The sequence below is a fragment of the Hippoglossus stenolepis genome, chromosome 22, assembly GCF_022539355.2.
Source record: "Hippoglossus stenolepis isolate QCI-W04-F060 chromosome 22, HSTE1.2, whole genome shotgun sequence".
Taxonomy (NCBI): Eukaryota; Metazoa; Chordata; class Actinopteri; order Pleuronectiformes; family Pleuronectidae; genus Hippoglossus; species Hippoglossus stenolepis.
The window spans coordinates 15,384,142-15,411,199 of NC_061504.1; the positions used below are offsets into that span (position 1 = coordinate 15,384,142).

At 42.1% G+C, this 27,058-nt stretch overlaps 1 protein-coding gene across 1 annotated transcript in view; it reads left to right on the plus strand.

The window, feature by feature from the left end:
• Positions 1-27,058, plus strand: part of syt1a (synaptotagmin Ia) — a 125,245-nt gene that overhangs the window by 18,811 nt on the left and 79,376 nt on the right. Inside the window, exon 2 of the mRNA XM_035147876.2 lies at positions 14,721-14,759. The gene's annotated coding sequence lies outside the window, so the exon portion shown is untranslated. The remainder of the gene's footprint in view (positions 1-14,720; positions 14,760-27,058) is intronic.

A 27,058-nucleotide genomic window follows, 5' to 3' on the forward strand; every position in this document is an offset into this window, starting at 1 on the left:
GACTCACAGTGATGGCACTTGCACTGACTCAAGATGGCGGCATACCTTTAGTGGGTCTTCACCAATTGTGACAGGTCCCCTTGCTCCCGTCATCGGACCAGCTTTCTGTCAGTCACTTACCGATTTGACTGCACCCAAGCTGTACAGTGTTTTAGCGCCTGTCAATTAAGGACTGATAGTTGCTATTTCCCTGGGAATAATCTATAGGTAATAAACGTGGCAGTGGCAGCTGTTGTGTGACGCTCAGCGGCTCCCAGGGGGGGTGATCAGGTGGGTGCTCATCTGGCGGCTGCAGAGGAAGGATCAGACTTGGCTTTGCCCCATTGCCTCTCTCACACTCTTTCTCTTGCTCTTTCCCGTGTGTGTCCTGAACTCACCTCAGACAGGAGTTGGTGTCAAGGTGGCTATTAAAAAATCTATTGTTCAGTCCTGGAAGCCTGTATTTTATTTTACATTAGTATTATACAATTATTTCTTAGAGCAGTTTATGTTTACACAAAGTACACTGCCTCCCTTTTCCCTTACCCTGTGAAAATGTATTATTTTAGCATAATTTCTCTGATGGAAATGATCTGAATTGATGCAGTATTTTTCTGGTGTGACTGGATGTGTGAACGCAAGCTTCGTTTAAGTCAAAACTGTTGGCCCCGACTGCCGGTGTTGTCACCGCAATCAATCTCATTAACTCCACCTACTCATTAGTCATTGTTTCAACCTTGGATGGTTTTTATATTTTCAGTCGTTTCATCGCCGCCATCCATCCCCCCCAACAAAACAAAATACAAGAAGGGTGGATTAGATAAGTTTTATTTTCTTTCCCATGATGCAAATGAAATGCTCTTGGTTGCCCCACGACCTCATGGTTTGAAGTCTGGTTGTTTCCTGACACTGAAATCCAGCTGCCTGAAGGAACAAAACCTTTTAAGTGCCGTCTGTCACTTTACATTTCCAGCCTAATACTAACATCGCAGGTTGCAGAGCAAAAAAGGGACACGAGGGAACATTAGTTGCTATAAAGCAGACGAACCCTCAGGCTACAATTCGCTTCACATCTTGACAATCCTGGAAGAGTTTTGTTCAATAAAATCTCTTGCGTCATGTTTTAGTCGAATCTGAACACCACGTTCAATCTTTCTGAATTTCAGGACCATATATAAATGTTCAGGTCTGATGACTCAGCCCTGTCTTGCCTAGTTGAACAAAAAGAATATAACACAAAGATGACTTAAAGCCGTCAGTATGTTCTTAGACCAGGTTGTCTCTGGTGTTGTTTGTGAGGTGCTCGGTCGTGAAGGAGCTTTTCAAGGCTCATTTGGTGCTTTGTGAGACTTGCTCTTATTTCTTTACATCCAATCAATTGGCTTGGGTCAAACTGTTGAAATGGTCCGTGTCTCGATCCATTCGATGAGCAGGGACTGTACAGCAGAATGTGGGAAACAGATTGTGAAATATGTGGTGTTTTCAAGAACCACTGTGAGCTCATCTGCCAGAGCGACTGGCAGATGGGATTGTAAAATACAATACAGCAAAAGCACTTTCTGCCTTTTGTTATTGAGCAGCACATGGAACACATAGAGCAAATATAGCAAATGTACAATCCTCCAATTCTATAACTATAATTATTGGAGACTTAAACATGCAGAGGAGCAGTGGCTATTGCTTTTTCTGTCTAATTTCACTAATTACTGTTTATACGTTTTGTAAAAACTTGTGGAGGCTCTGTCGGCAGTATCTTGGCCTAAAAAGGGCACAAGACCACAGTATTCCATTGCATATCCATCAATCTGACAGTCATGGGCTGGTGGACTGTTCAGCTGCTTGTGCTCTGAGATCTGTGGTGTCCCACAAGCTTCCACAGGACAAACTGATGAATATGAATTTTCTTTCGGGTACATACCGCTCCATCACAGCTTCAGCCCCCCTCCTCACATCTCCTCCCTCCACCTTCTCACTGGTGTAGCGGTGCAATCTTCACATGCAAATATCCCGGGAGGTGGGTGGGCAGCTGATGCAGCCAACTTGGTAACATAAAATTACATTTGCATGTGATTTGAGGAGGGAACAGGGGCTCGGCTGGAGCTGCTTTGCAGGAATAACAAGTCAGAAATGGGGCTTTGATTCCACTGCGCTCCCGAGTCTTTAAAATACTTAATGTTTGTCCTCAGGAGGATTTGACTTTTAAACTTGGTCATTTCGGAGGCTGCAGTTTGTGGAGCTTCTGAACTTTGCTGCTTTCAGAGGTGTTTCTGATATTTACTGCACCCTCTTGAGAGTTTATTGGGGGACTGTTATATCGGACTGCATTTGTTAAAAAGTTATTTTGAATGCAACGTGACGAAGATGGATTTTTGGGGGCAGATATCAAGTAACTTTGCAAAACCAATGTTTGTTCTATAAAAGAAAAGCTCTCGTATCTCCAAGCAAACTCTGAATCTCATTCCAAAAGGCTCATAAATATTCACTTGCTGATGTTATCTATAGATTTATTTTTATTAAATCTATATCAATCACAACTTAAAAGTCAAAAACTGTCACTGAACAAAAGAGAATTTATTTGAAGGGGTTTTTTACTCTGGTTTGTCTGCGCCGACATCAGGAAAACTCCCTGTGCGCATTTTGTACAGTCGGTGTAAATGCTACCTAACTTATTAATATTTGCTTAATTGGGAATTCATGCAATTCCCGTCACATACATGTACACACATGCCACAGCGAGGAGCAGCAATTGTGACCTGCTCAGTCGGGCTCCGATGACGCAGGCCTCCTTATGTAACGCACATCTCTGCTGGAACTGGAGCAGAAGAACCACACGAGCCAATCACAGCGCTCCCTCCGCCCACTCTCGGCAGAGCTCATCACCTTTTCAAAATGAGATTGTCCATAAACATATGCAGAAAGCATAATCAGATAAGTCAACTTCCAAAGCACCGGCTTGTTTTTGCATCTTCATTAGGCACTAATTTGTAATCTATATATGATTCTCCTGGAGAGGGGTCTATTGTAGAAGTGTTAATTGCTTTTCTATAAAATGTTTAAATGCAAATGGACCGAGATGAGTTCTGAAGTTGAGGGCTGACACTGCGGTGACAGTGAAAGCCTTTTGTTTACCACGCATTGATAATGAATGGAGAATGGAGCTGGGAAATTACACTTCTCATTCTGGCTTTTTTCCTATGGACATTAAGTTCCAATTAAATAGGGAAATTGAGCATCCTGAAATTAAAGGGTTGACTGACATTGATTATATGCATGATATAATACCAAAGCTGAACCAATGCAATATCCAACTTCCAAATTAGCCTCCGAATATACAAGACGTGATAATCAAAATTAAACAGTTTTGCATACTAATCCTCCGTCAATGACTTCTGCGTGTATATCTGTTCTCAGGGAGTTTATCTCGGCTAAATCAACTGCAAGCTGCGGGTTCATTTCTATCACATGTCTAAACACAGCGTTACAGTGTTATCTGAAGCAGAGTGGACCGTGTTGCATTGACTCTGCTCGTTATCAAGGTCAAGGTTACCTTTCTAATGGATTTATTATATAAAAGGCCAAATTTAAAAGGGGGAGACCAAGGCTAGAATTATGAAGCAGCTGCTGTTTTAAACAGTTCCAACCAGGAACAGCAGCTTTAAGTGCATCATGGCCAAACAAGAGAAAACAACCAGAATAGAGTGGTTTAGTCCAAACACCTGCTCAGAACATTATATGTTACATATTGAAGAAATACATTGTGGATCTGCCGACACATGAAGGTCAAATTCTCATTGACTGCTGAAACCTTTTCGTGGGTTTCATGATGTTAAAACAATTTCTTCTCCGAGTCCAACACTCTTTAGTGTAATGTGTTTGAGCGATTCGGGTTTAAAGAGAAAATGAAAGCGCTGATTTAACTTTGTCCTCAGGCTTCAGCGTCTGGGCCGCTGGTGAGTCTGGATAATAAGTGCCGCCATAACGATTCTGTTCACCGTTGAAAAGGAAGCTGATTAGAATGTCGACGGAGCCTGCACTTAACCACGCTGAATACTCATTACCTCATTCCACCTGGTGTGATTAACCGTAAATCCTCTCTTTATGATGAAGTTATGGGAAACACTTGCATTCAAGGAGGCGCTGTGATCAAATGAACATGTAATGTGCTTTAAATAACAAAAGATTATTCACAAAGTGCCTCGTCAAGGCTGCAGGTTAAAGAAGTTTAGTTAATTTCCCCTGCTTCCTCGGTCGCCGTTGCTGGAGGCAGCAGTTTGATGTTTATCTACATCTCCATCCATCTGTGCAATTCTTGTGAATGTTATGTCTCAGGAACACCTTTAGGGACTTTCTTCAAAATCTGCACTAAGGATGAACTCATTTGAATTTGGTGCTCAAGGGTCAAAGGGTCAAATGTCCAATAAGATAAAAGGATCATTCATATTCCAAAGGTCAGAGGTCAACCTAATGGATGTCACTTGCATGTTGCATCATAATATTCTGCTAAACCACTTTCCTGACCCCTATTCAACACAATGAGTTCTATGAAAATCAGTCATATTATATGATTGCAGTGAAATTATTGACTGCAATCATATCAATCATATACAATCAAACCTGGAAGCCACTACACCCAAAAAGGCCTCTTATTACTACATACAGTATATTATACACGGAAAACTATGGATTCAAAGTGAAACCTGATTTGTCGGAGGCGTACCACCGCTGCAAAGGGGTAATTCTAGTCTTTTGCTTATTTGAATCTGCTCAAATGATGATGGAGGAGCTCGGCTAATGCAACCCACACTTCTCTCTCCACAGAGCCTCTCTGCCTCATCTGCAGCCCTCTGCTCTGTTAATTATGGATAATGGACCTGAGCTGGGGAGCTCGAGTCCATCTCTGCCAGAGCAACAACAACTGATTAGGCAGAGCGAGCCGTGTCACAGAGAGACAATGACGCTTTGGTCGCCTTAGTTCTTGCGTCATTACTCCGGTGGATCAGATAGCACCTCTGAACTTACGTGAGAGTTTTCCCAGTCAGGCTGAGCTCTGATCTAACCTGTATCCATGACTGTGGGTGCTGATCAATCCGTCTCAGTCAGGCCGTGGCTCGCAACTTCACACAATTGGCCCTTTCATACATCAAAACGTATTCATAGAGACTACGCCAACTTTGATTGCACGCCATTAACCTATAACTGCTGCTGCTGCCCACGGCCTCATTATTTCAATTCTCTGTTCCTTTCAAAAGAAAAGTTTCAAGAAGAGGAAGATGTTTGACAAATAATGGTCGGACCTGTCAGGAACCTTGGTCTTTTCTTTTTCAGTTTGATGTGCAGGACACTTTGCTCTGACTTCTTAATGAAACGCAAAAGGTCATTACAGGTTCACGTACTGAATATGTCATTGTGTCAAAGCCAGCCAGGTCTTTCCTTCACCCTGCTGCCTTAATGCTATTCTAAAACGTAGGTGTGAATAGGCCTTTCACTTGAACTCACTGACTAGTGTCGAGATTAGATTAGATTAGATCCTGGTGAAAACTGGATTAATTAAATGCTATGTAGCCACTTGGTAGTTTCTACGTTTTTTAAAATTTACTTTTTGAGACAGGTGCCGGTGCACAATCCAAATGGCAGTTATCGTTTCTCCCCATTTTGAAGAGCTGAACCCAATTATCCCATAACTTTCTTTATGAAATCTGTATTTTTTTGGGTGAATATCGGTAAAAACAAAACACGACAAGCTTTTCCAACATGCTGCCCATTACAGTCCCTCTAATGCTTATCGGCAATGCTGGGGTTTTTCTTAACGTTATGGTAAATAGCCTGTGCTCGTGCTCAGGAACAAACCTCCACTGAGCTTTACTGTGTTGTCTACAGCGGGACTAATTCAATTCTTACGTCCTCTGCTGCCAGCTGCATGCCCCAGTCAAACCAGGCTCTCATCAAACAAACCTGATTAGAACAGTCTAATCTATGCGGCTGCAAGATGATGCAGTTTGTGTGTGTACTTGTGTGTTTGTGTCCTGATATCATGACGTAACCGTTTAGATGCTGGACAGTGGGACAAAAACAAGCATGTCGGGAATAATAATAGAAGAGGAATAATAATATTGACCAATAACTGTGTATTTAAAAAAAATATTGGCTTGAAAACTTGAATCAAAGTCCCTCCTGTACAACTGACCTTCACAGTGTCTGGTTCTCATGTTTCCAGTAAATGGCTTCTGAATAATACTCAAATCAACTGGCTTTAAGGTAATGATCGAAAACGTCCACTTGGCCGCTTCTTCAAAATTCAAATTGCCTCGTTGTGTCCGTGTGTTCAAGGACATGCATGTACTTAACGCGGAGGAGAGAGGAGGACAAATAAACGTTGGGTCCGGACACAATGAGGCTTCATCATCTGCTGTGGAAAACAAATTTCACGGGAGCTCATTAGACGAGAAACATCTTAAAGATTCCCACAGAAAGAAACGGCCGGTAGGATGAGCGGAAAATCGTATTTTCTCTTAACTAGAGAAAAATACAGAGCGGGAACAGGATGTGTTATCTACGTGTGTATGATCAGATGTAATGTATGCACAGTAACAAGGGCAAAAACATACCTTTTCAAGATGAAAAGCATCAATGTGAGGGAGTAGTGTGTTTGAACGAGGTCCTGTTTGTGTGTGTGTATTTAATTCGAGTGCTAGTTGGGGATTTGTGCTTGTAGGGTCACATTTGCCCATTTTAAACACACAAATATGTGGATTTTCTCCAATAACCCTCCCTCATTTTGATCCATTTCTGCATTTCCATCATTCACATTTTTTTTGGGAGTAGTTTCAAAGGCTGTGATAGAGTAAAACACCAGCAGTTGTTATTTAAATGAAAAAAAGACGAGTTGATTGAAAAATACATCAAAATGAAAGCAAACAATTTCCATAGTATTTCGAAAACCTGATATCGGTGTGAAGGTCAAGGTCCCGCCAATGGTCTGAACTGTCAATCATGACGTTTCACTCAAGGCTGAAAAATAAATAAAACATATAATTCCTCTTCGTAGTCGATAAAACACACAAATCAAAACAAACACCTCAGACATACTGACTAATCACGGTGAGACTGTAATTGCTGGAATGTGCTGAACATCGTGATGCAAACGGTCATTTGGCCTCACAGAACGTCTTCCGGTTCACCAGAGCAGTGTGTCGGGTGCTGGCGTCCATTCCCAAACTGTCCCTAAAGAGATTTAATTGCCTCGGAGCAGACGTCAAACTTTAAGTTCGTACATCCCGTCTCCCCCCCGACTCTATCAGTGGAGCGCACTAATGAGTGTTGCCTAGCAACCCTTAAAACAGGGCTGGTAAAGTCAGCGTTGGCAAAAAGACACTTGCTCAGCGAGATCTTTTTCATTTCTTGTCAGCTCGCTATTCATGTGCCATCTGCAGGCAGTAACAATGCCCGTTTTCACATTAACATCAGAAAGGTTGTCCTGCTCTGCCAACACATAATTACATTGCATTCTTAATTAGCCACCATCTTGAAGCCCTAACGCTTTGATGCAATAATGTGGATGTCACACTAGCTGGTAATTTATATATATATATTTCACATTTCACCCTCCCTGCCAAAATAATAATCTGACGATGTTCAAAGTCCTGCATGATTAAAAGTTAGTATTTGTTTGCCCTGACTGGACATCTGGAATCTCACCTGGAGATAGATAAGATAGCTGGTTGTATAAGTTTGTAAATTAATGGTTTAACTGGGACCTAGTCATAGAGCTGCTATCACTCAAATGATAGTGTGTGAAACCCCAGTCCCATCACCACACATTCAGATATGAAGAAAACCCTCCTATCATGGCCTGATGATTTCCACAGAGATCTGTCGAAGCAAATGAGCCAAATGAGACTCAAATTAGCATCAATGGCAACTGCTCCGTGTTCGCTTTGCACCTGCGGAAGCGAAATAATGCAATTTGATTGCATGATTATCCCGAGTGCAGACTCTTGAGTGCTGTCATTCAGTTTGATTATGTTACATGAGAGGATTGAGCCCTGATCAGCCCTCGGCAGAGACAAGGGACAGTTCAAAGAGTGTCTCATCCACTCTCCACGTTGGCTCATATTCTGTAACCCTGCAGCATAAAATAGCTCAGCAGCAGCAGCAGCCGCGTTTATCTCAGAAGATCCAGGAGTGTGTCACCTGAGCAAAGACAGATAGTCTCTCATGCGTTATAGATCTAAGTTTAATCTTCAGAGCGATTTACCTTAAAGAGCTGAGCTAGTGTGGCGGAGACTTGGGATGCTCCATTTCAAATTAAAGAGTGTTTGATCGATGTTCGGCTCAAAGTGGGTCATCCTGACCAGGGAGGGGACTTCTGAGCCTGGCAGTATGCCGCACACGGTCATGGTTGTCTCTTCCAATAAACAATGTGAGGCTTCAAGTTATGCAAAGTCTGCTTACCTTTCAACCCCCACATTAGGAGGGAGTTGTGTGTCTCAGGTGCTTAGACACACAATAACGGAGGCACGGATAATGCTTGTGACGTTGTCTCTTCTTTTGTCTTCTTCACTGAGCAGAAAACCCTGTGACGGAAGTTTCAGGAACTTTGGAAATGCGAAAAAGGGCAAAGGCTGTATCATTCAAGGGCAAAGCGCGAGAGAGAGAGACGGGGCTTGCCAATGCCGTGTCATCATCATGCAGAGAGACCATCTGAATGTTATTATGCTGTCTGATTTGAGTGCCAGCTTCAAGGACGTTCTACCCTCCCCAGACGCTTACTGAAGTTCTTTTGTAGCTCTAAACCAGACCCAAAGCAGCATTTCATTAAACATTTCACTTTGTTTATTCAATCCTTAATACATAGTACCTCATTTAGTTAATGCTGAGTGCTCACATTTGCTCCATTCAGCTGAGTTGTAGTAATGTTAATGATGCGGCTGTCTGCAGTTCCAAGGTAATCGCGATTGGCTGGCTCCGTCGGAGGAAAACATCTATGTGCATCTTGATGCTTTCTGCACAAGTCTGGCTCCTTGTGACCAGTTAAAAAGCCTCTAAAAGAACACAGACCCCATTTGAATTAGGGCGCAGACGATTTAGTGGTTGGGCAGTTTGAGCCTTTCACAAACATTTGTTGTCAGCATTTTTTGTTTGCTGATATTTGAAACTTTTCTTTGCCAAAAGGGCTCGACAATGTAGGAACCATTTCCAATTACTTTCCCGTTTACATACATCTGCAGATACATTGTCAGAATAACAAGACTGGAACTTTGGAAATGTGCTAAATTGGGCATGTTGCTGAAAGTTGCTGAAAGGACCACAATTTGCCAATCAACACAACTATTATGTAATTGTATCGTATTTGCATTCTGCGTAGTGTCAGCCAGTTTCAGGCATTTATCTGTTTGTACATCTGGCATTTTACTCAGGAGTTTGAAGGGTTAGCTCCTTGTAAAGTCTGGTTCAACTGATTTGGGTGTTTTTGTTCAAACTAGATCCTTTTGGTAATGTGGTAATGTTTTTATTTTTTTAAATCTTACTAAAGATGTCTGATGTCGGATACATTTCGCGATATTTTATTATATATTTATATTATCATATTAAAACTCGGCCGACCGACCCCTGGTGTAACTTGAGTGAGTGAGATAGTGGTGTACAATCACTGTAGCTGCCATGGTTAGTGGAGTAAACACATGTTAAGCTCAGTTTGCTATGGAAACCTGTCTTCATACTGACAAGTCTGTTTCATCAGCTTCTGTCTTTTTTCTGTTCAGTCGAACCAAAGCCGACACTGGAGACGCCTGTTTCATATAATCCTGTCATTTTTTCATTTGTATTCAATTTGATTTTTGATTGTTGCTTTTGCCCATTCAGTTAAGTAAATGGGCAAAAATGCAATTTATTGTTAAATGTCATGCAATTTAGTCCGATGACAGAGACATCTCAGGCAGCACAATTAGCAGTCGCGGCGCACCGGGCTGTTCCCCTCTCCGGCATCTGTAGCAGTGTGATTATCAAATGTTTTGATGTCAAGAGAGAGAAACGTTGAGTGACAGGCCGGAGCCAGGCTGGAGCACCAGATCATACAGTAACTGACAGCAGAGACCCATCTTTTCTCCTTCGCACGGAAAGAAAAAAACAAAGCAGACAAAACATTTAATTATTCCTCCGGCTCCAACAGACAGAGGCAGAGCAGAATTGATGTAGGGAAATTAGGTTGGCTGGGCCATTCTCATACGGTTTTACTGGTAATACTCCAAGGAGATGGAGCTTGAACACATATCATAGTGACAGAGAGTTGTTTATCATGGAAATCCATAGAAAGTGCCAAGTTTATTCAGGAAATCAGCATCAGAAGCACAAATGCAGAAGGGGACCCACTCAGAGTTTCTAAGATTCTCTAGTTTCTTTTTGTGTTTGCAGTAGAAAATATAACACCAGTTTTCGCTCCTAAATCCATAAATGCTTCGTTGGGAGCTTGTCTCATTAGTCATTACCCCTTGTGTTTCTGTTCATAAGCACCAGGGGACTTTCTGGGTCTGCTGATTTTAGATCATAACTCTCATGTTGCCTGCGAGGGACTCAAACCGCTCATCCCTCGGTGCTGATTGGTTCTCTATCAGCCGAAGCTGATTTAAAATACCTGTTTTTGTTTGATGCCAGTTCTGAGGTTCTGGCCTGGACATGAGCGAACGGGCATCAAACCCAACCTGCCTGCTTTTGGCAGATTGTGGCTTGGAGACAAAAAACAAAAAAACACATGCCTGACCTTGATGGAGCCTGGCTTATTTATAATTGTGAAGTTTTCGGCGGCCCATCTGTTTTTGTTCGAGGAAAGAGCGACACTTTGGATAAATCTCTCCGAATTTTGAGTTTTGTAATGCTTGATAAATCAGATGATGCCTTTATTAAGTTGTCCAGTCCAAGGATGAGCTTTTTAGAAACATGACTCAGCTAGGCTCTATGAAAAAAAAACAAGAAGTTAAGAGTCTCACTCCTAAAAATTATGGCTCCTCTCTTATTTGATGAACTGCACTTTGTGTCATTTGCAAAGAGGTTTGCCTTAATGCACTCCTTGACTTTCCAGCTCACAGTCTAGGATGTGGAATGAAATATGCAGGACTGACTCATTACATGCATCTCAAGAGAAGTGGTACTAGCTTTGAATTTCTCTATTCAAAACTGATAAAGAAAAGGGGGAACACGCTTCACAGCCTTAAACTGTGTAGATCTTTCAACTGACCTGGCTCAATTATACTCATAAAGGCAAAGGCTAGTTCCTGCAATCTCTTGTTTTTTAACGTTTCTATCCCACGACAACCACATCACCAGGAACGACAACAAAAGCTTGTCTGCATATTTACTTCTTCAGGAGCAGCGAGAAGAGGTGCAAGCTCCAGATGTCCCTCTCAACACAAAACACGCCGGCAGTACCGTGTGTAAACAGTTTGAAAACAGGGGGGGGGGGATGCCAGACAGTGTCGTATGGCAGCCTCATTACGTCCCACTAAAATACAAGTGCCCCTGTGCAAAAGGTTTGGCAGAATCGGAGGTGTAGTCATCGTTTGGCTGTTTGTTGACAGCCTGGCTGGAATCCTCGTGCCAAACTCTGTCAGGCGAATTCAAGTAGGCCTTCAGATTTGGCTGTTGTCAAGGCTGGCTGTCTGGTGGGAAGGAAATGACCGGCTTCAAGAAAACAATGGAATCAACTCCGATCCGGCCTTCAAACTCCGAGGAGAGAATGGCGTGAGATTCAGAGAGTGATGGAGGCCCGAGCTTCTCGAGGGTAATATCTCCACACCGGATATTGGCTGTGTGTCCCTGCTGCTAAACCTGGGAGGCCCTATTGTTACTTAAACTTCGGTCCCCTCTGCTTCTTATTAAATAGATGTTGAGATCGAAAACACCAATATGAGCCTTGAGATTTATATTGTGTGTGAGTTGCAGCATTTGTATACACGGGAGAATAGTTAATGTGTTGTCTGTGGACAGTGGGAGGGTCTCCTGTTTATCTCACTGGCAGATATTTGAATCTGAGCAGCACTAGATATTGTTGTGTCCTGCTGCTGTTGTCCACACATTGGTCACGGGGACTAAATGGCAAAAGATGAGAAAAGAGCTGTTGCGTGTTCTATGATGATGACGACATTCATGTATTTATGTGAAAGTGACATCTACTGTTAGCTCATATTCACTGGGTAACATTCAATGTACTTTTCCCTGTTGACGATGCCATTTGAACCATATCCAGAACTGAAGGCCTCGAAAAGCTGCTTGTTTGGAGATTTAAAGATTTGAGTCTTGTTTTGCTTCTGCCAATTATTCCCTCACCTGCAGCAGGTTCCCAGGATGCTTGTTAGGGACATTAGTGTGAATGCAGCCCGGTGTAAGAGGGCTCTTTTGAATATGAAAAGAAAATGAAAGAGGTTGTGATGATGCAACAGCTACGAAAGCGGTGAAACAGGCAAAAAAAGACACAGATGAGGATATTTGGACACTTTCCTCCTCAGGATTAGGATAATGGAAGATGAACGAGGCCATCGTGCCAATTTATGTCCGCTTCAACTGTTCGAGTGCGATTTAAAGCGGCTGACGGGCTTTTTCAAATCCTTTCCTCTTGACATTTAGACCAAAAGACTTATTATCTACATTATTTCATTCTCTGCTTTACAATTCATTGCATTGTCCCCCCTCTTTATGCTGATCATAACTTCTACATACAAAAACTCAATAAATTACCAAGATCTCGTGATGAACACTGTTTTAGATGTCAGGACATGTTCCCACATGTGATTTGAGTGCAGTGACCCTCTTATGCTCAGGCCTCCTACAGCAAAGTTTAGCCCTGGAGCTCTTAAACCCCATCGCTCTGGGTAAAGAGTCTGTTCTTGACCCCGCTGCTTCTAAAATAGACGCATCTCTCGGCCCTCTTCACCTGGCTTACTGGGAGTCAATGACTGCCAGCGAGGGCGGACTGGTATCCCCGGGAATTTGAAGTCTATTTTGGGACCTCGTATCCCAATGGGCAGGCGGCGAGGAGTTTGTTGTTTCAAACCCACATGACTGTTACACATTCATGAAACACCTTTTCGGTAAAAAGCACAGCGTTGGCTCTCAAAGCCCTCCTGCTGTCCGCTGGTAAATATCAGCCTCTAATTAGCGGCTGTTTGTATCTTGCACAGCATCATGTTTTGGAAGACAGCCGGACAGATCTGGTTCTGATTTCCTGCTTTTTCCCGCGATCAATGGAGCAAACGTTCTCGACCGTTTTCTTTCCATCTGTGTGTTTCTCTGTTGAGACGAAGTGATAAATATTGGTAAATGTTGCTCTCATCCACGTTATTGGAGGCAAATTGTGTGTTATAGAAAATGTCACGAAAAGGAACTGAACACGTGAGGAGTTAGAGTTGATAGAGTTTCATTGATTGGCAAATGTTGCACCCCCCTGCCCTGGTGTGATATTGGCCACTCTGTCAGGAGGATAGCGCCTCACCTCTCTGAAGGGCCACTGAATTTCACAGATTTCTTTCAACAGCAGTATCTCTGCAAGGGCCAATTAAGAATCAACATGGAGCCAGTGTGCACTTCTACTCTGGTCCTGTCAGAGTTGGACTTGACCTTGATGTTTTCTCTTCCTAAAACCCAGCTTGATTCCTGCAGCATATTTGTCCTTTCAACCTATTAAAGTGGCCCAGCATATGTTGTTAATGCATCACTGCTTTATGGTGCGCCATCTGCTTCCTGCAAATGAGATCCACTCTTTGCTGTCACCAATTATTGTCGAACGCATTAACATTTTTAAATTGGGGATTGAGGTTCTGGGTGAAACCAATTTTTCATCAGAACAACCCAACTGGATGAAACTCACACTGACTGAATGCACGCCCAATGATTTCTGCCCAATTTCACACCAGCTGTACTCCTCAGGTGCTAAAAGCCAAATGAGAAATTGAGAACTCATCCTAAGTTTGTTTTTTGTGTATGTTTTAGAATATAATTTTTAAAGTTTGATGAAAGAAGACACAAGTTATTATTTATGTTGAGTCCAATCGGTCTTTCTTCTGCAGTTTGGTCATCTTTGCTTGAAAAAGACAATTTCCTTTCTCAATCACTGCCACAACTCAACATTTAAATAAAAATTTCGGTTTACTAATTAAAATCACAGGTTTTCGCATGCATTATTGGTGTATAATGCCAATATTTTGTTAATTTATATTATATTTGAGTCAGACTTCTGTTATCAATGTGTTGTAAAAGCCGGTTGCTGTAAATTTCGCCACAACTAAAAGTATTAAAAGGTTTGTCCATTATAAAAGGATGGATTTAAAACCACCTAGTTTAATTATCAGTTAACTTGCCACACGCCTGGAGTATTAACCTAAATTTTTATCATCTGATAGTGGACACTGGGAAATTATACTGGTACTGAACTGTGTTAATTAACGGCCACTACACTTGTTAACTATTGTAAAACCCTCTGCCTGCAGGCACAAGTCATTTTTATTCATATTAAGCTAATAGCTCGAGGCTAATGCTGGACATCTGTGTTTAAAAAACCACTGTCGCCCTTTAATTTAATTTTCAAGGAAACCTGATTCGAACGTCTTAATTTTCTGTCTTTAATTACAAGCGCTGTATCTGGATAATATACTGTTGTGTGTGTTTTGTGATGTTTCCTGTGCAGCTCATGTCTCACAGGCAGATGTTTTACTGTTCACACTCTGGACACTAACACCAAGCTGTTTGTTTTTCAGTGAGCTGCTGTTTGGAGGAGAAGACTGGAAGAAAATACTGTAAGTGTCTGGACATTGACTTTTTCCTTGAATCTTTAATATGACTAATAATATAAATACATTTACAGCATCATATACAATCGCTAATTTCCCTTTGAATGTGTAACACATATAAGTGGCCTCATTATATTTACAGAAAGGGACATCTCTCCCTTCTGTTGTTCTCTGACACATACGCACAAAATCAATCCAATCAGCAAATCCAACCGGGAGTCAGGATGCCTGATGGCCCCTGGTCTCATTTGAGATGCAGACATTGTCCTGTTGCTTCCTTTAATTAGATCTGGAGGCGTGCAATCTAATATTCACCACTGAGGCTCCGACATGGCCCCTGAGCCTGTAACCCAGAAGGCTCTGTGCTAATTCAATGGAGTGAAGTCAGCTGTGACCACAAGGGCTGGAGTGGACATTCACGCAAAGGACGAGGGGCTCTGGCCTTTTTTTTATACATGATGTACTAGTACACAACAATTAGCTTCATTCTTCGTTTACAGGCTTTAGGAAAACACAGGCTTGGCAGCAAATACACACAATTTTGCAGAGATTGATTCTTCTCTTTGTTAAAGTTCACCACTGTCAGGTTATTGATATAAAGTTACATTATACTAGTATTAAATACTATGAAATAGAGGTTACATTTAAAAATACATACATTTTGAACACATTTCAAACATGGAATTGTAGCTGCAAACATTCCTCGAAGAGCTTTAATTTCACATTGTGATTAATGAGCACCAATTAATACTTCAGCACTTGCTGTATATGTTTGTGTGTGTGTGTGTGTGTGTGTGTGTGTGTGTGTGTGTGTGTGTGTGTGTGTGTGTGTGTGTGTGTGTGTGTGTGTGTCTGAGAGTAGCTGGAGAGGTTTTCTGTGGCTCGTGGTTGCAGACGCAGATTAACAGAGATGAGTAATGAGCATCACTGTCTGATTTGATGTAGTGAAGAACCCACTTCACTCTTGATTACTAAGCTCAGTGTGACTGTCAAAGCTGTCACCGATGACTGATGCACTGTGCACCCCCTCACCCTCACCATCCTTCGTTACTGTTTACCTGCTCTCACATCCAGAAATGTCTCAGTCTCCTCCCACTAGCTGCCACCTGATCCCTAATCCTCAACGTGTGACATTTAGCTAGTTCACAATCTCAGCGTGCTGTGGCTCCACATTTGGCCACAAGGACGTCAAAGCCAAGAGGTTTTATTCCTCCTCTAAACTCACCTCATGTTCAGGAAGCTGTTTTCTGTTTTAAACTGTTTTGAGCGGCACTTTAGAGGCGGCTGCTGCAGAGGGCACCTGCACACATTTAACTGCTGGGAGCACACGGGTGAGGAATATCATAGATGCTGAAAACTCCCCTGATGTGAGATTTTTAAGACTTTGGATGGAAAGCTTTGAAATTTTGCCACGATAATGGTCTGACTGTTTGGATCAATCAGTCCACTACTTTGCTGCAGACTGAAATATATCAATATCTACTTCAGGAACATTATGGTATTCAGAGGGTTCTTAAGACGATGTATTAAAGTGACTTTATTGATCTTTTCCTCAAGAATCTCTGTAGACTCTTGGTCGTTTAGACGAAAGCCTCAATAAAAGTAATGTGGACCGATACGAGACAGATTCTGCTCATATTCAGGTCCATCATTTACATTTTGTCCCATCCTCTCATGTTCAGAAAACACAGAACTTTCCATTTTCTGCAGCTCATCTTTATTACATTTGGATGAATTATGGCAAGTGCCGCAACCAAATATATTCAACTGATGCACTGATCAACTCACTTGTTAAGATGAGGATCTAGTTTATTAGAATCACGGGACAAATCTCAGTTTTTTAACCTTATTTGTTAAAGGAAGCCCGAAGATGTAATCAGAGGTGACAGATGAGTCCTTTATTAAACATTGTCAAGCTTCAGCAAAACCCACTCACGTGTTTACTCGGTGAACTGTGCAAATCGAGCAGCGTGGATCAAAATGAGGGTGTTAAATGGAAGTAAAATTATATTTATCACATTAGATAACAACTCTTTGTCAGCACAAAATTAAATCTTGCATCTTCACTGTCAAGGTTGGGATTGAACCATGTTTCCTTTTCAGTAGAAACAGACATTTCCCCCGTTTCCTTGTTTCTTTTTTATAAATCTTCGTCCTCTGGCGTTTCATGTCCCATCGTGTTCATCGAATCAAATCCTGTAACTCGATAATGGAGGTTGACATCAGACAGACACGTTTTCATGTCGCTTACAGGCAGTTCAGAACCAAAACTGTAGAATCTCTGATTGTTAAATTAGACTCCACATTATTAAATTAATACAAATTAAAACCTTATTATTGGGCAAGTAGGAAATTGGATGCATTCATGTAAACCCAAAGATGGAATAGATTGTTAAGTGTTCATCAGTTTATGTGATCTTCAATTTAAATTAGCAGTAGACAAAATCCAGACTGCGTGCCCATAGTCGCAGGTGGAGTCATTTTGTGCAGAAAAGATTATTATATAGCCCAGTAATTATGAACTCACTTGAGTTGCTATGGTTATGTTTCTTGGGGGGGGAAGTCTCTGTAGTTTTATTGCTTATAATTAACAATTTTAATTACCTACGCCAAGGATGTTAGGTTTATGTGTTTGTTAGCAGAATTACGCAAAGACTACTGAACATATTTCCATGTGTGTGAATGTGTGGATGTCAAAACTTTACTGTAAAGTGCTTTGAGTGTTCACCAGGACTAGAAAAGCTCTATATAAATACAGACCATTTACGGTTTAAGTGGACTGTTGGGCTTCGGTGGAGCTATGTGCTGGACTGAGTGCCACATCGTACGTCTTAGAATTTGTTGCAAACTTGTTAGAATTTTTGGCTGGAGTTAGAAAAACCACAGTCTTAATAAACTGTAATTTTCCCTCGTGCTTTTCAAAGAGCCAGTCGTGGTGTTTGAAACCAAATCACCACCCTGGACGGACACTGCTGTGGTCTAGTGCTGTGAAGCAGTTCCCTGTTGTCACCAGAGTGCTGCTCACTGGGGGAACAGTTGGGTTTCTCTGTACATTCAAAGGTCTCGACCTTATTAAGTCATGATTTGGTGCTTAGAATTAAACCGAATTTTCTTTTGCCATGGATTTTGTGAAGCACTTTCGAACCTTGTTTAAAAAGTGCTCTACAAATAAAGTTATTATTATGTTTAATGTATTTAAAATACAGTTTTACACAGTATACAGCACTGTACATATCATTGCATACATAATCAGATTGGGCCGCACATATAAACTACATGCAGATCTGCTCTGTTTGTCATGTGCAGAGCGGTTCCTCAGTGACTCCTCCGTGTGCTGGAGGCCGCCACGCAGTGTTTAGTAACCATCAGCTGGGCTGGCTTGTCTCCGTCACTGCAGCGCTATGATCCTTACGTGGTGAGAGAGGAAGGAGAAGAGGACGCCTCTGGATAAGCTTAAGAGAAGGCGACACATGGGGGAAGATGGCCTGGCGTGTTCAAAATGGCCACAGGGAAGTCATTTCCCACAATGCTCCAATTCCCCTGGCTCCTCGGTGTCGATCTGTCCTTTGTGAGCCAAAGTGTTTGAGACATATTGTGGTCACCATGGGCTGGAGGAGATATGACATGTACAAAAGACAGACCCTGTTTGCTTCTCTCTCTGGGGAGAAGAGCGCGAGGCTCATTGATATCATTGAAGGCGGTTCTGGTTTCTTTGGAGAGCCGTCAGATTCATTAATTAACTTTCCGAAAATTAACGTTTATGTCAAGTAACGAAAGAGCTGCACTCTAATAAAACTGGATGAAATTCAAGTATTTATCACTTTGATAATGGGAGACAGTAAATGTGTTGTTATGTCTGTTTGCTGCTGTGATGATCAGCAGGGTAAATTAATGTAAGAAACTAACTAAATTATGTGTTTTTTATGCAACAAAACTTGAGGTGAAAGATGTTTAAGCCTGTTTCTTAAGCTCAAGTCCACCGACGCTCCAACCCTGAAAAATACAACTAGTTTCTTCCTGTTGTTACAGCTGCGTGTCATCATATCACATCTGCGTGCCCCAGTCGTCACCGAGCATGTTTTTTTTATCCCTCGCTTTGGGAAACTGTTATATCCCAGAATAACCAGCAGGAGAACAGACAGAGCCCGTCCTCCATCCAACGTGCGCAGACATGTGAAAGTTATTTAGTTTATTTTTCACAGACAGACCTCTAACCTCTGAATTAATAATACTTCTGTTCATGTCTAGACAGAAGCAGGAAAGTAGCCGTGAGGAAGGACATAGATGAAGCTCTTTGGTGTGTGTTAAATTGAGACGAGTTTTCTCTTACCTTGAATTTGTGTCATCAAAGATATGTTTTCATTCCTGCTATAGGTCTCATGGACACAAGATATAAGACTGGATATAAGACTGTAAACTCAGAGTTTGACCTTACTATCGCTGTAGAGATGTGTGCTTCAAGAAATATATATCTGCTTTATGGGAAACAATAAAACTCCACTGAAGACACAAATGGGCCTTTTCTACCTCCACCACAGATACTATATTTTGTTTTATGAACGTCTTTTCCAGTTGTTGATCCTGAACTTGCAGTATTCTGTGACAGAACCTGGTACAAAGGTAAAAACCCAACTGTCCATCATGTTGTAAAGAAAAACCTCACACAGTCAAATGAAGCAACAGGAAGTGATTCTCAGATTTAGCTTTTTCAGTAGGAACATTCCAATCAAACACGGCGAGTTGACACAATTGCAATCAAGGAAACCCTCCTGCTGTGGCTCACTGTAAAGAGAAGTGACCGCAATGCATGTGTGTGCAAAAACACTGAAACTCTCACCTGAACATTTATACTTGAGGACTGAGAGCCCGACCCGGTGAGGAGAATAAAAATAGAAACGTCCACAGTCCCAGCCCACTCTGCTGATTGCTGGCAGAAAGAGGCAAATCATCCTGTGCTCCAAAGGTGGCAGGAAAAGATGGCAGGCATCATATTAACAGGATCAAAGCTGCTGCATTTTAATCTGAGCCTCCAATATATGAAGTATCTGGGGCGAGGAAGCTTCCTCACACTGCTCTTAGATCAGTTTGTGGTTGACTCATCACGATGCCTGAGCCCGAGGCGCTTCCGAACCGAGTCAGTGTCAATACCGAGCATCATTTGTTTTGTGTACTGCCACCGGGGAGCTAAAACATCCAGGTTTGGGTAAAACTGTCTGCGTGTCTGAGAGTGTGGGTGTGTGGAGGTGTGAGGTAAAGCCTATAGGTTTAATCCCTCTTTAGGGAGCGAGGGTGGTGCTTGTTTCCCTCCTGGGGATTAAGCTATTGCCTTGGTAAATATTATAAGGCGAGTAGAAGGCCACTCTTGCTGCCGGGAGGACAAACAGAGTTGGCACATTCAGAGCGATTGAGCACAAATGACACTAACAAACGCCGTCTGGTCTCCATGTTTTCTGTCTTTGAGGTAAAAAAACCTGGACTTCAGAGAGACCTGCACAGGACGTCGAGCGGAAATGTCACCGTTTGTAGAGACGGATATTCTCTCGCCGCGCTCTCGTATCTACAAAGCGAAAAACACCTCTGAGTTTTAGCTCTCGAATGTTTTTTTGGCACTTTTCATGGAAAGTTTATCCAGACTTCTCCCACTCACGACTGTTTCTCAGAGCAACAAACAGCAGGGATGCATCGGTTCCACCTGTGAATCCGTGTTGTGATCACGTCGACTCGGAAACGGTGACACAGAATAAATAAGAATAGATAAGAAGCTTATGTTTGACATTCCAGATTAGAGCTTAACTCTTTTCATTTTTTTACGGCTGAACTGACCAAAGACATATTGATATGGGTTTTCTGAGATGAATTTCGGTGATATTTTAGTTTTATTTATCTCTATCTACATGTTTTTATCCTTAACTACTTCATTCTCACTTTGGTTTTCAGGCTTTAGTCGTTTTTCCCATCTTTCTCTGGACTCCTGGCTTCCTGTCTGCAGGCTGCTTTGAATTGGGCCACTGATGTTATCGATAGTCTTTTCCCTCCGCCATCGCTGCAGCACATACTCGTCTTTTCTTCCTCGGAGCCATAATGACACACACCGAGGCGTAATTGTGTGTTTAACAAAGTTAATCTGGCAGGGAAATATTTAAACAGATCTCAAAGAGGTGAACTCAGTGGCGCTGATGATGCCTGTTCAGCTCGTGACTTTGCATACGAGTGCTTGTGGACACAAACACCAAAATTGATTCGTACGACTCAGGAAAACCATCGTCAGTCTCAGAAATAGATTTGTTGTTTTGCCTGATGGATTCACCAATTTACAACCATTATAGAACGTCTATGTTATGTCTCCAGCATTTTGAAATGTAGGTCAGCACAAAAGATAATAACACCCAAACAACAACAGATAAATTAACTAAAGTAAGGTGCTAATACTTTCTATGGTGTCGTTAAGCCGCCCTTAATCACCGCACGGGGAATTTCCTTCACAGCGGCGGCCCGATAGTCTCAGATGTGGTTACATCTCTGAGCCGATCCACGCGAAGGAGAAGGGGTATCTCTGCCTAGCCAACGACAGCCGGAGCCAAAACGCCCAGATGCTTGTTTAATGCTGCGCTGGCTCACACGCGGCTGTAAATTGAACAAGGGAGTATAATTCTGGCTGTCTGTTTGTTGTGTTCAAACACCGGTGAACCTTCTGCCTGCGTGGCTTCATCAACGTTCCCCCCCCCACACACACACACACACACACACACACACACACACTTCACAGAGGATTTTTGAATTCCTCTCTGCCATGTTTGAGGGATGGCGACAAAGCTGAACCCCGACGCAGCCGTTGCTACAAAGGATGAGGCAGATTAAGTTCTTGTCATATTCCTCTGTCCCTTGTGCAGCGTCTACGTTGCAAATTGTGTTTAGTTAATGTGTTACTTCACCATTAGCGCTGCGTCAAAGTAGGTTTGCAGTCGAGTTGCTAGGTAACAAAACGCCTCCGAAGACTGTGCTGTTATTTCTGAAAACTACGTCAGGTTCTTCACACCTCCAAGAATAAATGCTGTGCTCACAAGCTGCTTTGTTATACAGATTAACTGTGGAATCTTGCCAAAGTAAAGCTAAAACATCATCACGTCTCATTTATTAGCACTTCAGGGGGAAGCAGAACTTTAATCAATCCATAACAATCCCAGAAAATGACGTCTAGAAACAAATAGATCTGAGCCACCAAATTGGAAAAACACATTTCGCTCCTCTCTCAGACAGAAGACTGAATTAGCTGAAGAGCAAAATAACACACGTCCTCACAAATGGAACATGATTTGAGCATTTTGGGCATTTGGGGTTTTTCGCTAATCATATATCTCTCAAAGTCATCCTGAAAATAACAGCATTTACAGAAACTCTTTGCATCATCCAAGCACAGCCTGTCCCCCCCTCGCTCTTTAAGATGAAAAAGCTCCAGGCATCTTTCAGGGCATCTACTCCTGGTAATAGCGGTGAGGCACTGGGAGCAAATGAAAGCCCAGTTGGTCCCTGAAAGGCGAAGGAGAGAAGCTGAAGTCAATGAACCTGTTTTGCCCCCAGAGTCAAGCTTTTTACAGGCGTAGACCAGCTTTGATCATCCAGAGCCGGAGCTGGAGCGGTGAAATCACAGCTGAGACAATTTTCTTGTAATGCTAATGCAGCATAGGCTCATTTTGTGGCTGCGGGATGAATCCATGAACAGTCCAAGGAGGAGAGAAGACTCACTTTTGGAACACATACTTTCCTTCTCAGTCCACTGAGTGAAACAGGAGCTTTGAGATTATTACAGAGCAGAAACACGTTCGACCTTTAGTTTATCAACTAAAATGGTGTCGGGCTTATTACAGAAATCCTTCTCTCGGTGATTCACAGAGAAAATTACATATGTAAAGTTCTGACTATGTGACATTGAATTGAGGATTAGGATTAAAAGTGTGGGGACAGAATAGTATGTGATGATAATAGCTCCTCTACATTCGAGGCTATAGTAGACATGCCTGTCTACTGGATATTCTTATTTTAACCGTTATCTACTCTTGTACGTTAAGTAAGAACTCAAAAAACTGTCTGTGCTGGGGCATGTATATACTGGAGAGGTAAAGAGAAGAAAAGTTGGAATGTACAAATATAACATAAGGTACAATAAGTAACAATTATTGCCTCTTTATTCCAAAGTCCTATAATCCTGGTGCCTTGTCAGAGTTATAAAAGTTAAGGTCCAAAATTTTGTTTGGAGTCCAATATTTAGATAATTGTAGAAGATAATAATTATCCAACTCATAACTTCCAGACACAGAAAAATAAGTTTATCCTTAAAAGGTGTTGTTTTCCCAAGTTTCCCTCTTAACATAAATCTGAACATCCTCCCAAAACAATCTTAATACAGGGATATAATTAATCAATTTCTTTTTCCAGCTCACGTCTACAGACCAATCACAGAAGACAGAGGCAGCTGACCAATCAGAATAGATTGCATGTTGTGATTTGCTGCTTTACTAATAACATAATAATGTTAATAACATTTAGCTAAAAGCGTCTCAGCAGCAACGTACAGTGTAATACACATGATGCTTATTTCTGTCCAGGATCCTGTTGTTCGGAGCATTTCAAAGATTACAGCCCATTGTGTCTTTTTTTAGTGAGCTTTCATGAATCAGCAAATGGAATTGACCATTTATTCTCCCATAATACTCCACATGAAAAAACATGTCGCCGGTAGAACACAGGTGCATCTGGTGCTTTGGCTGCTGCTGTCACCATGGAGACGACCCCCCTTTGGCCTAGTTTAGCTGGCCTGCCCTTCAGCACATAAACATGAATCCAGTTCATAGACTGCAGCGCTCCACAGAGAGCAGACGCACCTGCTGAGACGTAATGATTTACATTCTGCTACGACGCACCTGAGAGCGGGAGAATTCATGATCCGTCAGACGTCACTTAGTCATTCTGACATCTCGTAACGTATGAGAACAAGGTTGTTCTGACATCGTGCACGGTGCACATCAAGGTCAGGGAGGTGTTACTGCCTTCGTGCTGTAGAAATGGAAAAATGTTTTAGATTGAGGGAGTAAAATAGAAAATATGGAAGAAAGTGAACAATCTGGATGAAAAGCACAAAATAAAATGGCTGTTTAGTCATTAAATCCTAATATTAATAAGGATTGTTAACGCTTTGGCAAATTTCAACCCGACAAACCAGAAGATTTGTTTGTTTTGTGTAGATTAGCTTGAATTATTTTAAGTATAAAGTCAAATTTTGATGATTGTTTTGCTAGTTTGTGTAAAAGAAACGTCTCAGTTAAGTTCGTAAAGATTTTTAAAAAGGCTTCACGACGTACACATATCTTATGAGCCTTGTATTGTAGGTTATTCTCATAATATTGAAAGGAACCTTGGTGGATTTGAGCCATTGACGGACATATTGATATCAGTGTTTATATTCTCTGATATGTGCCGATATGAAAACTGTTATTTTAAAGAAGAAACAATGTAAGAAAAGATGGGGATTTACATTTAACTTAAAAAAAAGGATAAGGGGGTTTTCCTTTTATCTATAGTAATATCAAAATTATATGTGAAGCACCACACCGACATGATTTCACCTCTGGGTTGTACAGTGCGCTTTAGGCCATGCTTGTATTGTTATGGGTCCTTGTGTGGGTTTTATAGTCGCATGTTTTTAATCTCCTCATGTCTCGTTGAGTTTTTCTGTGTCCCTGCGAAATATACAGAGGCTGAATATCTTGAGTGAAGCGGTTCCTGCCTTCTTTTTTTTTTATCTTACTTCACCATATCCATGTTCAATCTCTTGTTTACGATAGATCCCTCTTCCCTGCTCATATATTCCATCCTTCTAGGGATTCAGTGTGACGCTGCAGGCATGTGTACGACTAACAAGTCATTTTTACCACAGGCGGCTATAAGAGCCTCCAGTAAAAGGATAAACCTGTGAGGGAAATGACAGGGAAAGGAGATAGGAATCAGCCATCCCTTAGTCAAGATGGAGCCCACTTTCAAATGGCGGTCTGCCAACCAAGCGCACAGCTATCTCTCTTCCTCCAGCGACTGCACAGCAGACCAGACATATGTCGACATCCATCATGATCATATGTGACCTAAACCGGTCCAGTCCATGAACAATGTTTATATAGAGTGTGTAGCACAGCTGTAGTGACACAACAAACTTAGCTTGGCCAAGCACTGGCTTGTACAGCGGCATGGATCTTCCACATGGGAATAGTCCCGGGTTTGAGGAACAGGGTTTTTAAATTGCATCAGAACTGCTGCACCAGTTTAACAAGACACAAAACTGTCACATATTTACAGTCTACTTGCTGTACAGTATTTCTATATAATATATGTGCATAGATAAAAGTAAAAAAACTCATAGTAAAAATCGTAAAACTCATTTTTTTCCTCACTGCATGCGTGTGGTGTTTTATATTCATTCTTCTATAAATATATTCCATGAAGACTAGATTATCTGTGACCTTCGGGCTGTAAACACATATTGCCTGCGTAGCTGCAGTCTCAAAGCTTCTTCCTGTGTGTAAGAGAACTTGGTCGTTTTCCAAATACTATTAAAAACACATCAGTGAGCAACAGTGTTGTTCGCCTGCCATGTTTCCTCATTATCAGGAGCATGGGAGCTGTAGTTTATTTTATATCCACCTCACACTCATCGTTGTACTGCTAAATACTACAAATCATAGACCGTACATAAAGATGGACGACATGACGGCACCCAAAGTGAAGCCAAATCCTCTAGATCGCCCCCTGGTGGCTGGCTGCTGTGTATGTCATAAAGCTGTCTCCTCCATGTTAGCAGATGGGACTGAAAACTCAAAGTACACGTTAAATCCATTTTTCTGAAAAATGGTTTCTGCCGTTTAAGGTAGCTCTTATCACACTGATGTAAGTACACGTTTATCTTCTCAGTAAATCTTCTTTAAAGTTCATCAGAACTCATAATTGGTCGTCACCCTGCTGTGACCTGAGAAGCGGCATGTATTTGACGAGCTGGTTCACAGAATCTGAGTCATGTTTTGAGCGCAGCAGATACCTGCGAGCGGCATCTCCAAAGTTTCTTCTCCTCGCTGACAGTGAGTCACCCCCAAAGTACCTTGACACAGGCAGTAAACAAGCCTGCCTCTGTTCATCAAGGTAATCTTGTTTGTTCAGAGGGCAGCGTCTGTGCGGGACAGCTCACTGCCACCGGGAGAAAGGCCCACGCTGGAGATATTGTGATCCCTGTTTTCATGTCTTTGGAAAACAGACGGGGGGTGGCAGTGGCCCTGCAGCCTCGGCATGTGTGCACACAGAAATGTGCGTGAAGCTGAAGGGTGGCCCACAAAGCTGCAGCACAGAAACTGTGGGAGGTAGAAGTGAATTCGCACAGAGTGATGCAATGAACTCAAAGGTAAAATGAAGCCTTTTCATTCAAGCGTGAAACGGGAGAGAGAGCAGGAAGGAATTTAAGGTTATTTTAGGTCAATAATTCAAGTTCCATTTATTTGGTTTTATTTATGTTCACTCAGTTATATGTTGGTATTAGGCCTCAAATATTGGTTTTGGCCTTGACCTCAAAAATCCATATCAGTCAGGCTCTGTTTAACCATTCAACATGATGTCTTGGATTCGTAATTCCACCCCCCAGTGAGCAGCCGTCAGAAGCAGAAAGAGAGCATTGTGTTCCTGTGGTGTCAAAACAGAATAACTCATCCACAGCTGCCGCAGAGTCGGTGTTTTTACCCAGGTGTGGCATGTTTCAACCCACCATTCAAGTTCTGTGGTGTGATGAAGTCTAGCAAGTGGCTGCTGTGGAGGTGGATTGAGGGGGGGTGGGGGAGTCATGTGGGAATACTGCAAAAAATAGAAGTGTAAAATGGATAAAATCACGAGTCTTCATCTACAGCTTAACTGAGTGTCACATTTTTTATTTGTTCCACTGTCAGTTGTCAATCTCGCCGCCTCATGACGTTTATTGTTCGCCGTCATTCGATGTTCTCAGCGAATCGAGTGCAGGGCCGAGTGCAACGTTTATTACGGACGGCAGCAGAAACGACGCCTCTGGATGACAACAAAGGGTGAAAGAGCGCATGTGGCAACGAGACAGCAGGGGGATCTCAAATAAACGAGTCGGAATGGAATGACAGCGTGCGGCACGTTGAAGTGCCAGACGTCTTATTTCACAACGTCTCACCAGCTGCTGAATCCAGGCAGCGCTCTGCAAAAAGTTTTGGAGTTAAACCTCAAACATTTCAGTGGCTTTTATATATAATTTAAAT